Below are 12,547 nucleotides of genomic sequence, written 5' to 3'. Positions count from 1 at the left end.
AGAGGTGAGAGGAGAATGTGAAAGGCGAATGTGTTACTATAGATGTGAAGGAGGGGAATGTGTTACTACACAGATGATGGAGGGGAATGTGTTACTACACAGGTATGGGAGGGGAATGTGTTACTACACAGGTAAGTGAGGAATGTTTTACTACACAGGTGAGGGAGAGGAATGTAAAATGTATTACTACAGGGTAAGGAAAGGGAATATGTTACAACATGGGCGAGGGAGGGAAATGTGTTATTACAGTGGTGAACGGGGGTAATGTATTACTTCAGAGGTGAGGGAGGGAAATAAGTTACTTCGGGTGTGAGTGAGGATAATGTTTTACTACAGGTGTGAGGGAAGGATTGTATTTCTACAAAGGTGAGGGGGTGAATGTCAAATGTGTTACAACATGGGTGAGTGAGGACAGAGGAGAGGGCGAGGGATGTGTTAGTACACAGTTGAGGAAAGGTAATGTCTTATTATAGCAGTGAGGGAGGGGATGCTTTACAATAGAGGTGAAGGATTAATGTGCTATTGGAGTGGTGAGATAGAAATGGAAACAGTTAATATCTAATGTCTACCCGGGTGAAACCAGGTACATCACCTAGTCTATAGTATATAAATGTCTTTTCAGATGGACCAAACCAGAGCTTGACTAGGACATGGCTTAGGTCAGGATGCCTCAGACCATCAGCTGAAAGAAGATCAGCAAGAAGAGTGAGAAATGGAGCCTCCTCTGGGATAGCCAGCCAACATGAACAAGTTGCACAGAATGCAGAACGCCTCATTCTGGACACCACCCTGAGGCTCATTCTGCCCCGTCTGCCCACATTCTGCACCATCTGCATCTCTGAAATTGAAGTTGGAACGGAAATGGCCGTAACATCCTGCCACTATACTTTCCATGTTCCTTGCTTGACACAGTGGCTACATATTAATAACGTTTGCCCCCTGTGCCGCAGGCGATGCTACGACTTGCAAATTTTCTCACACCTTATCTGAGGGTCACCAAACAGAAGGAGGAGATCTGACATAAACATCAAAAGTCTAAAGCTGTGAGTTTGTTTGCTTGTGCAGAAAGGGTGCGCATACATTTCACTCCAGGCAGTCCCATGGAGTCCATTGCAATAATATTGCTGTGTTGCGTGGCCTGCATTTCTGTTGCAAACATAAAATTACAAAAGGTAATTATGTGGACATCTTTGTCCTCACTGAGAAGGGCAAGATATAATTTAAGGCTGGAAAGGGGGTGTCGGGCTTGACGCTTTCAAGTCCTATAGCAATTGGATTGTGGGATTTTGTATATTCTCTGCATGAGTTTTAAAGACCCGTCCAGAAGAACACATGAACATTAGCAGATATCTGTAGCTGATTAATAGCTTGCAACTTGTTATGGATATTGGAGGTGTTGCTGGAAGTTATGCAGACACCATGTGCTGAATGTCCTCCTAGCCGTCGATCATCAGGTCTGGGTCAGCTCGCGGCCACTACTTAGGGAAATGGCAAATGTTTTGCTTTTAATAATTCTACCTGTATGCAGGGTCAGCTGTGTCATATTTTAACATCTTTGTTTGCGTTGCGGTGGAGCTCACCACATCTCCAACTGCTCTAGGCTGGCAGGGCAATAGACGGCCAAACCTGCCAGGAGCAGCGGCTCTAAGTAAAGCATTATCCCTAGTGCATTTGGGCACCATGACAAATTGGTTACGTTGGTACCCAATGCAGCAGTTTTTGTTTTTGTTTTTGGGTTATCAGATACCTATTACGGGTGTGATACGTGTGATTTTACATAGAATCCTTCAGTCTACGTGGGAATAACCGGATATCCTTAGGACTAAGGTGCAGAAGGAGGTGAGCCTTGGGCGCATGGCTGGGCCCTTTGGATGGGAAGCAGTCAGGAAGCCGACGGTCGAAATGCCGACCACCGGCTTCTCGACTGTCTAATCCCGGCAGGGATCTAAGGATAGGCATCGAAATCCATATCATTATCCCTATGCCGGGAGCACGACGCCCGGCATACCGAATGTAGGTAAGCCGGGCGGCGGGCGTGGATAGCAACGGGGCAGGGATGGTTAGGTTGGGAGCTCCCGGGTGGGGACTTAGGGTTAGGCACCCCCCCCGGGAGGATTAGAGTTAGGCTAGGGGAAGGGGGAGTTAGGGTTAGGCAACCTCGGGGGGAGGTTAGGATTAGACACCTTCCCGGGAGATTTAGGTTTAAACTGTGGGGATGGGGGGGTTAGGTTTAGGCACTTAGGGGGGGATTATGGTTAGGCACCCCTAAGGAGGATTAGGGGGGGAAAGGGTTAGTTGTACTTACCTAAATGACCTGTCGGGATCTTCACTCCTGCCGGTCTTCCAGCGTCGGGATTTGACATGAAGAAACATAACAGTAATAACCAACGATCAACATAAAGGTTGAATGTACCCTCGGGTGGTAGTCCAAAGGGAAACAGTATGAATGACCACCAGCCGCATTGCCGGTGGTCATTCATACTGTTTTCCTTTGGACTACCACCCTTGGGTACATTCAACCTTTCTGTTGATCGTTGGTTACTTGCTACTGTTATGTTTCATAATTAGATCAATGTCCTTGTTTTGTTGTCTAGTGTCTTGTTTTTCCCTTGTCTACCCTACTCGGGGATTAGCTACTTGCCGCTGTTGACAGCGGGGGTCTTGAGGGATTTGGCCTTTTTGTGCCTGAACTGACGGACTTAATTTGGCTGATTGGATATATTAATTGCAATTTGATAGTCCCTAAGCAGGTTTTGGTTTTACCTCTTGCCGAGTTATTACTTGTGTTACCCTGGTTTATCCCACTCCCTCCCTAAACCCCTCTCTCCACCTTGGTTCCTAGTATACACTCATGTGTCTTTATGTTGCTTCGAATTGGCACTGAAGCTTGTTTCATTTGGCATTAAATAAAAAATATTTTTTTTCTTTTGGCAGATCCTCCATTTCATTAACATTTAAATTCACATATTTTAACAATTTTCAGTAGGTGTTCAGTTTAACTCCCTTGGGGGTAAATTTACTAAAGTGAGATTTTTTAGAAGTGGAGTTGTTGCCCATAGCAACCAATTAGATTCTAGTTATTGTCTTCTATAAGGTGCTAGTTAAATGTTAAATGCAGAATCTGATTGGTTGCTATGGGCAACATCTCCACTTCTAAAAATGTACACTTTAGTAAATATTCCCCTTAGAGTGTGGATTGTTTGTTATTCGTATGCGTTTTGGGGCGCTAGTTTAATGGCTTCCAATGGTGCGCCTTCCTTTCTGTGTTCAGATTGTATTTGGTGGATTGGTGTGAGAGATATGATGTGGTGAGCATTGCGATCTAAGATTTTGGATTTAGCCAAACGACTTGGTGTTCCTGAAATGTTCATGTTAGAGGGTTGAGTGGTTACTTATTGTTGGTAGTTGTTGATGTTAGTTGTGTAGTGCATTGTTGGAGTGGACTGATTTTGTCCGTCCTTTCTTTGCCACCAATTTTATTTAAAAGTATTTGAATATTCTTAATATGACTTAAATAAATAACTAACAATTTTTAATCTGCCAAATCCATGTCTCCGAGTCTTTATTTATATTATTGTTTATTTTTGTTTATTTTTGAATATGTTAATTAAATGCTGTATGAAAGGGACACCCCTAAGTTGATTCAAAGTTTAATACACTGTTGGGTCCTATTTACTACAATCCGCATTTAGAATGCAGATTGTATTGTGATATTTCCGACTGAATTCACATTGCGAATTCCGGCAATATCACAGAGATTTATTAAAAATCACCTGCAGGGACAGAGCTTGCGATAAAGCGAATCCCCCCCACAGCCTTATCACCGTATGTTTCCAAAAAAATGCAGTGATAAAGGTGCCGCACATGCGCCGACCGGCCGACACTACCCCCACCCATGATCGCGCCCCACCCTGCGACCGTCTGGTTAAAGTGATCTTACTGATATCTGTCACTATTACAGGTGTGTTAAAAATGCAGCCGCATCTGGAATGTGTCACACTGCGCATGTGTACGAGGCATATATATGCATCACTGTAGGTCTACTGCAAGGCCAGATTAAAGGGGGTGACAGCAGCACATACAGAGGGGCCCCCACACAGGGTCAGCCTGTTCCCGGATGGTGGCTGCCACGGCTCTGTGTTTTGTATGCACTGTGAGTGTATATAGCACAGAGCAGCTCCCGAGTCCCCTCTCAGTGTCCGTCCATGAAGCTGATGAGGGGACTTACTCTGAAGCCTCTCTGCGCTGTGTGCACTGTTACTGCATACAAGGGGGGCACTGTGAGGTGTCAATTTTATTGGAGGAGGCCCTCACAACTTAGCTTCCCCAGGGCCCCCACAAGCCTTAATCTAGCCCTGGTCTGCCGACTGATAAGAATCGCACACAACTGAGCCACATCTCTTCTTGTGGCTACACAGGGATCAGTGGATGGCAACAGGACGAACATAGATTACTGTAAGTGTGCAGGGGTCATGTTGACAGATTTTTGGACTATTCACCTGAGTCTATGATTAAAAAAAACATGGCACAAGGGGTTCATGTAGGTATGAGAGAAAGTTTCTTGAGACAGAAAATATCATGAAGCATTATATATGCATATACATGAGTTGGGCACATCCTTGGAAGGCACCGTAGCAGGTAGATCTCAGAGTGCTGGATATTTCTGCTGTGTATGTATATATATATATATATATATATATATATATTTAATTTCCAATGTGATCCGGCACGCTCCCTCAAAGTCATCAACTCACTGTGTGCTCGTGCTCCATATCACATGTATCCCATATGTAGGTAAACAAACCACACCATGCTCGGCACTGCAGTATAAACAATTGTATTTTCAAGTGAACTGCATTACAGCTACTTTTGTGGACCACGCAAGGTCCTGTCCTCAGGCTGTCACAGATATTAGCCTATACCTGTGACAGCCTGAGGACAGGACCCTGCGTGATCCACAAACTTTGCTGTAATGCGGCTCACATAAAAATACAATAGTTTATACTGCAGTGCCGAGCATGGTGTGGGGTGTATATATATATATATATATATATATATATATACAGTCAGGTCCATAAATATTGGGACATTGACAGAATTTTCATATTTTGTCCTCTATTCACCACCACAATAGCTTTGAAATGAAACAAACAAGATGTGATTTAACTGCAGACTTTCAGATTTAATTTGAGAGTAATTACATCCAAATCAGTTGAACGGTGTAGGAATTACAACGGTTTCTATATGTGCCTCCCACTTTTTAAGGGCCAAAAGTAATGGGACAAACTAAACAATCCTAAATCTAACTTTCACTTTTTAATACTTTGTTGCAAATCCTATGCAGGCAATTACACCCTGAAGTCTGGAACACATAGACATCACCAGACGCTGGGTTTCATCCCTGGTGATGCTCTGCCAGGCCTCTACTGCAAATGTCTTCAGTTCCTGCTTGTTCTTGGGGCATTTTCCCTTCAGTTTTGTCTTCATCAAGTGAAATGCATGCTCAATCGGATTCAGGTCAGGGGATTGACTTGGCCATTGCATAACATTCCACTTTTTAGCCTTAAAAAACTCTTTGGTTGCTTTTGCAGTATGCTTCGGTTCATTGTCCATCTGCACTGTGAAGCGCTGTCCAATGAGTTCTGAAGCATTTGACTGAATATGAGCATATAATATTGCCCGAAACACTTCAGAATTCATTCTGCTGCTTTTGTCAGCAGTCACATCATCAATAAATACAAGGGAACCAGTTTCATTGGCAGCCATACATGCCCACGCCATGACACTACCACCACCATGCTTCACTGATGAGGTGGTATGTTTTGGATCATGAGCAGTTCCTTTCCTTCTCTTCTCTTCCAATTACTCTGGTATAAGTTGATCTTTGTCTCATCTGTCAATAGGATGTTGTTCCAGAACTGTAATGGCTTTTTTAGATGTTGTTTGGCAAACTCTAATCTGGTCTTCCTGTTTTTGTGGCTCACCAATGGTTTGCATCTTGTGGTGAACCCTCTATATTCACTCTCGTGAAGTCTTCTCTTGATTGTTGACTTTGACACATATACATCTACCTCCTGGAGAGTGTTCTTGATTTGGCCAACTGTTGTGAAGGGGTTTTTCTTCACCAGTGAAATAATAATTTTGTCATCCACCACAGTTGTTTTCCGTGGTCTTCCGGGTATTTTGGTGTTGCTGAGCTCTCTGGTGCATTCTTTCTTTTTAAGAATGTTCCAAACAGTTGATTTGGCCACACCTAATGTTTTTGCTATCTCTCTGATGGGTTTGTTTTGATTTTTCAGCCTAATGATGGCTTGCTTCACTGATAGTGACAGCTCTTTGGATCTCATATTGAGAGTTGACAGCAACTGATTCCAAATGCAAATGTCACACCTAGAATCAACTCCAGACCTTTTACCTGCTTAATTGATAATTAAATAACGAGGGAATAGCCCACACCTGTCCATGAAATAGCTTTTGAGTTGATAGTCCCATTACTTTTGGCCCCTTAAAAAGTGGAAGGCACATATTGAAACTGTTGTAATTCCTACACCGTTCACCCGATTTGGATGTAATTACCCTCAAATTAAATCTGAAAGTCTGCAGTTAAAGCACATCTTGTTTGTTTCATTTCAAAGCCATTGTGGTGGTGAATAGAGGACAAAATATGAAAATTCTGTCAATGTCCCAATATTTATGGACCTGACTGTACATACATACACTCTCACACACACTGAAGTGCCAGAAGTCAAGGGATAGATGCTTAGTATCATGTAGGACCCCGTCTAGCCTGGCGAAGTGCAGCAACTTGTCATACAGATGTGTCCTTCCTTATACATCTTTCCTGCAAAAATGCTAAAAAGGCCCTCTTCGTGCTGGCGATGGGCGTCTTTGTTGCGATGCAAATGGGAAGCACCAGCAGACTGTGCTCATTAACTGATATGTGACACTTGTATATCTGAGTGCGATTTAGGGCCTGATTCACTATGGACCGTGTGATATGATCGGGGTAGGGGGTCCCTCTCCTGGGGTAGATGGACACCTCCTTGCAGCCAGGAAACAGCACACCAGTCCAGGGTTTTCGTGCAAGCTGGTCGGAACCAGTTTTTATTGTGCCATATAGATAAAATAAACAAAACATAAAAATAAATCCTAGCCCGTCTGGGCACTAACTAAACACATTACTTCTTCTCTCAAAGTGGCAGGGCCTACTGCCTCACCACCAACACAGCACTTCCAAGTATATCACAGCATCTCTGAACAAACCTCACTGTCTGTTCTCCCCAGGTGTATGAGACAAGGAACCAAATCTTGACACATCTTATATGAGCCACTTTCAGGTGAAATTACTAATCAACTTGCTCTCAGGTTGAAAGGCCCAACACCTGGAACGGCCTATGGATGGAGCCCTCCCTTCTCTTCTCACATTCGCACCCACAGGACCCATTATCCGGCTTTTACCAAACGCCAACACTCTAGCCTGTTTGGCAGAACAGACTATTCCTGGTGGTTTAAAACACATATGATAAGAATCTGGGACACACATATATGCCATCCACAACTTCTCCAGTGCTTCTATCACAAACGTTATTGCAATCTTGGCTGCTATTACTCACGCAAGTCTGCTACGAAAATATGCTAATGACTACAATCACAAAACCGTCACACAGCGAGCATAGAGACGCCCACTACCGCTTTCTCACACCCACAATACCTTGCAGTACTGCGTATACATCGGGAACATCGAGTAACATTGGCCCCACATGCACAATTAAAACAGGTCTGACCTTACTCAGAAATTGCTAACCTTGTCTGTGGCATCGTAGTGGCTAATTTATGTACACCCATGCAACGGCGTTCAAACGGACAGGCACGTCTGCATTTCCCCGACCAGTCCCCCATCACCACCCCCAAATGCTCATGTCCTGTCCCTCGATCTGCGATGGCTTTCTTTCTGCATGCGTGATTGTAGTACGATCGCAGTGCTAACTCACACACGTACTGCAATGTATATGCATGCGCAGTACGCACCATCGGCCGCTCTGCATACGCTGTTGCAATCCATGATGAATCAATCCCTTAGTCTCTGAATCTGTATACAAAGTGCTACTGTGCACTGTCGTGGCCACAACTTTTTTATTGCAAGTTCCATTGGGGTTCATATACAGACTCAGGTGTACACAGATTTATATGTCACATATCAAATTATGCAGACAGTCTGCTGGTGCATCTTAGTTACATGACAGTGCAACATTTTCTGTGAAAAAAGACACTCGCCGCAAACATATTCTCACGGGACCTGGCGGCTCACTCAAACCAGGCAAATCGCGCTTCATGGCATATTGAGGCTGGATGTATGAAGACACATCTGTAGCATCGATTCCAAAAATGAAACAGAAGACCTCTGGAGATGTTGACCGATGTTGTCTGGATAGTTTCCAACAGCTCCCTGACATTTGATTTGTAGATGCAGGATCTTGGGTGGACCAATCCACCATGAACATATTGGCCATACTATTCATCTGAACTCTCCAGAATCCTCCTCGAACCAATTCTGGACAGCTTGAGACCTATGATACAGTGTATTATACTGCTGGAATATTCCATCATTGTGGGGGTACATCAAGTCCATGAAGGGCTGCAAATAGTCATCAAGCAATGTAATGTAGGGGTTACCGGTCAATGACATGTTCAGGTGGTCAAGCGGACCCAACCCATGCCACGAGAACACACCCCACACCATTATGGAACCATCACCAGCCTGCACAGTGCCTTGTTCACAAATAGGTTCCATGGCCTCATTGGTGCTGCACCACATCAGATTCCTACCATTAGCCCAAAACTACTGGAACTGTGACACATCAGACCATTTTGCAAGTCAGCCAGGGTCTAATTAGAGATGTCACAAGCCCAGGTGAGGCGCTGTGTCCTGTGTCATAGTGTTAACAGGGGCACTCTGGTGGTTCTTCTGCTCCCATATCCCCTGAAAGCTAAAGAATTCTGCACTGACCTGCTGGATATATGTCTGGTACCTCCTGCATTGAATGTGGGATTTGAGCAAGTGTTGTTTGTCTGTTACCATGGACATTTCTGGCCAGATGTCACTGGTCACGATCATTAAGCACCTGTGGTTGGCCACTGCAGTGGTCTTGGTGGCTGCCCTGTGTGGTGTAGGGGTACGCTGCCCTGTGCCCTGTGTGCCGCCCACTTGTGTCGCTTAGCATAGTCATCCAGCTACCTCGGTGCAACCTTTTGGCCTATAAACAATATTGTGAGGTCTGAGGTGTTCAGAATAGACTGGAAATGAGTGGAAATTAATGTTATTGAGGTTAATAATAGCGTAGGAACAAAAAAAAATTCAGTGATTTTAGCTGTTTTTATGCTTTTTTCCAAAAAAATACAGATCCAAAACACAAAACACGGAAGGGTGGTTTTGGCAAAACCAATCCAGATCCAAAACACGAAGAAAGATCCAGATCCAAAACACAAAACACGAAAAGTGGCCGATGCAGAGCCCTATTTATAACATATAATCTATGCGGGCACATTATTTACTTTATAATATATACAGTAAAAATAAATAATAATTTATTTAATACGGGGTCACAATAATCATTTAGCATTTGAACAATTACCTGTAGGGAGAGTCATCCACACATTTGTACGGCCCCTGCTCACTAGAATACTGGACATGATTCTGAATAGTCTGGACCTATTGAATAAGGGTGGGGTGCACTTTTTATCTTTAACTTTATTTTTTGTTTTTATTGTTTTTGCTTCAGTAGTGCTGGCTAGATAGTTGCAATTGCAGCTATATCACAAGCCATAGGCATCTCTTTTGTTTAGTGATTTTAGCCAGGTTGTTTTCAACAATTGTTAGTCTTTACACTTATATTGTGCTCTTTAAAAAAAAAAAATCAGTATAGCCACTTACCCTACTACATATAAAGATTAACAATTTGATAAAAAAATCCCCAGAAAAACACTATTTTTGCAAAACCAGGAGCTTTCACTTATTTTAAAGTACCACAGAGTAGTAAAAATACATTTATTGTGTCAAAAAGAATATAAATGTACAATAGATCATTGTTTGCCATGTAAGTATTAAAGACTAACCTCCCAACATTTTAAAACTTGGCAGCGGGACTTCTTGCACGTGAATGAGGGCATAGTCTCATAGCAGCTAGTCCATGCCTCCTGCTATGGGACATTTTAGGGTTGTATTCTGCGTGTCACATCCCCAATTTTCATCATACTGGGGGCATGTCCAGCAGTGTTGCAGCTGCTGGGCTGCTTCCAGCCTCTCCTGGCACTAAATGGACCAGAGATTTTTTTGTAGCCAATATATATTCCTGTGCTGATTGCATCTCTAGCATTTAGAAAAAAAAAAAATTGGTAGGTCAGAAGGACCCAACATTGTAGATTATCATACCCCAAACACAGCTTCTTTTCCATTTGGGTTGTGAACACCTGAAATCCATTTGAATGCATGTATGGCTCTCCAACAGTAGGACATAGACACTATCAGCACTTTAAATGGGTTGGAAAAATAGTTGATAGCATTTAATTCTTCAATTTCATCCTTTCAGTTGGTTGCTGCATGGTTTATATAAAACAGGCAGGACCTCCACATGGCAGGTTAGTAAAAGCTAGAATAATTTACACAGGGTACTATCAGCTGATGCAAGTATACTTAGCAGGAAGTAAGCTAGGCAGACCGCTACCAAAGGGTCCTTCTTAGAGACACCTGTCCTCAGCTTGTTTCTTCAGTGTGTTTGTTTAAAAACATAGAATTTGATGGCAGATAAGAACCACTTGGACCATCTAGACTGCCCTTTTTTACATTTTGGTAACCTCAACCCTATGTGATCCTTAGTTCTTTGTAAGGATATACTTATGCCTATCCCAAGCATGTTTAAATTGTTCTACTGTCTTAGCCTCTACCACCTCTGATGGGAGGCTCTTCCACTTGTCCACTACCCTTTCTGTGAAGTAATTATTCCTCAAATTTCCTTTGAACCTACCTCCCTCCAGTCTCAGTGCATGCTTTCGTGTTCTAGTACTTGTCTTCTTTTGAAGAATGTCTCCTTCCTGCACCTTGTTAAAACCCATGATATATTTGAAAGTTTCTATTATGTCCCCCCTTTCCCTTCTCTGCTCCAGACAATACATATTAAGATCTTTTAGTCTTTCCTGGTAACCTTTGTGATGTAGGACATGCACCATTTTAGTTGCCCTTCTTTGAACAGTCTCTAATGTATTTATATCCTTCTGGAGCTGTGGCATCCAAAACTGAACACAGTATTCTAGATGAGGCAGTACCAGTGACCTATACAGGGGCAATATAACTTCTTTCTTCCTGCTACTGATTCCTCTCCCTATTGTATGCAACCAAGCATCTAACTTGCCTTTCTCATTGCTTTGTTACAATGCTTACCTGCCTTTAAATCACCTGAAATAGTGATTCCTAGATCCCTTTCCTCCGCTGTTGTTTCCTTTAGAGTACACTTAATACTATATTTAGATTTTGGGTCCTTGAGACCCAAGTGCATTATTTTGCATTTTTTAGCATTAATATTGAAGTACTTTTTATGTTGTTTTTCACATACATTGCTACCCCTCCTCCAATTTTTCACATTCTGTCTTTTCTAAATAAAGTATATCCCGGTATGGTTATGTCCCAGTTATGTTTCATTGCACCATGACTCTAATAGCTACAATATCCAAATCATCCTTAGTCACTATTGTTATTAGCTCTGAGATTTTATCTCCTAAGTTCCTAGCATTTGTATACATAGCTCTAAGGGTTCTGTTTGTGACTCTCTTATTTCTAGGCATGTTCAGACAGTACATTTGTAAAATTATGGCTTTTTTTTATTTTACCTGGTTGTAGATGTTGTTCAATGTATTTCTAATCTGTTCTTCTTCTGCGTGAGAAGAAAATAAAATTCCTCCAGCAATGGGCCAGTAGAAGAGACATTCATCCTACATAATAATGAAATGTAGAGGACTCAGTCACACACATTTGCAAATATGTGATAAGCCATCAAACATGTGAAGATGCCTCTGCTAAGGTTGTCCTACACTATATTAATATGTAACGCTTTGGGCCATATATTCATGTGTTTATAAATGGTAGTGAGGTGATATAATGCTGGAGAAACAGGGGGTGGTATGAGGCTGTAAGGAGACACAGGGGTGGTATGAGGCTGTAGGGAGACACAGGGGTAGTATGAGGCTGTAGGGAGGCACAGGGGTGGTATGAGCCTGTGAGGAGACACAGGGGTGGTATGATGCTGTGGGGAGACACCGGGGTGGTATGATGCTGTGAGGAGACACATGGGTGGTATGATGCTGTGAGGAGACAGGGGTGGTATGAGTCTGTGAGAAGGCACAAGGGTGGTATGAGCCTGTGAGGAGACACAGAGGTGGTATGATGCTGTTAGAAGACACAGGGGTGGTATGATGCTGTGAAGTGACACAGGGGTGGTATGAGGCTGTGGGGAGACACAGGGGTGGTATGAGCCATTGAGGAGACACAGGGGTGGTA

The sequence above is a fragment of the Taudactylus pleione genome, unplaced genomic scaffold (assembly GCF_031769625.1).
Source record: "Taudactylus pleione unplaced genomic scaffold, aTauple2 ptg000342l, whole genome shotgun sequence".
In the NCBI taxonomy this organism is placed as follows: domain Eukaryota; kingdom Metazoa; phylum Chordata; class Amphibia; order Anura; family Myobatrachidae; genus Taudactylus; species Taudactylus pleione.
The sequence above is the reverse complement of the archived record's forward strand: the minus strand, read 5'-3'. Positions refer to the sequence as shown.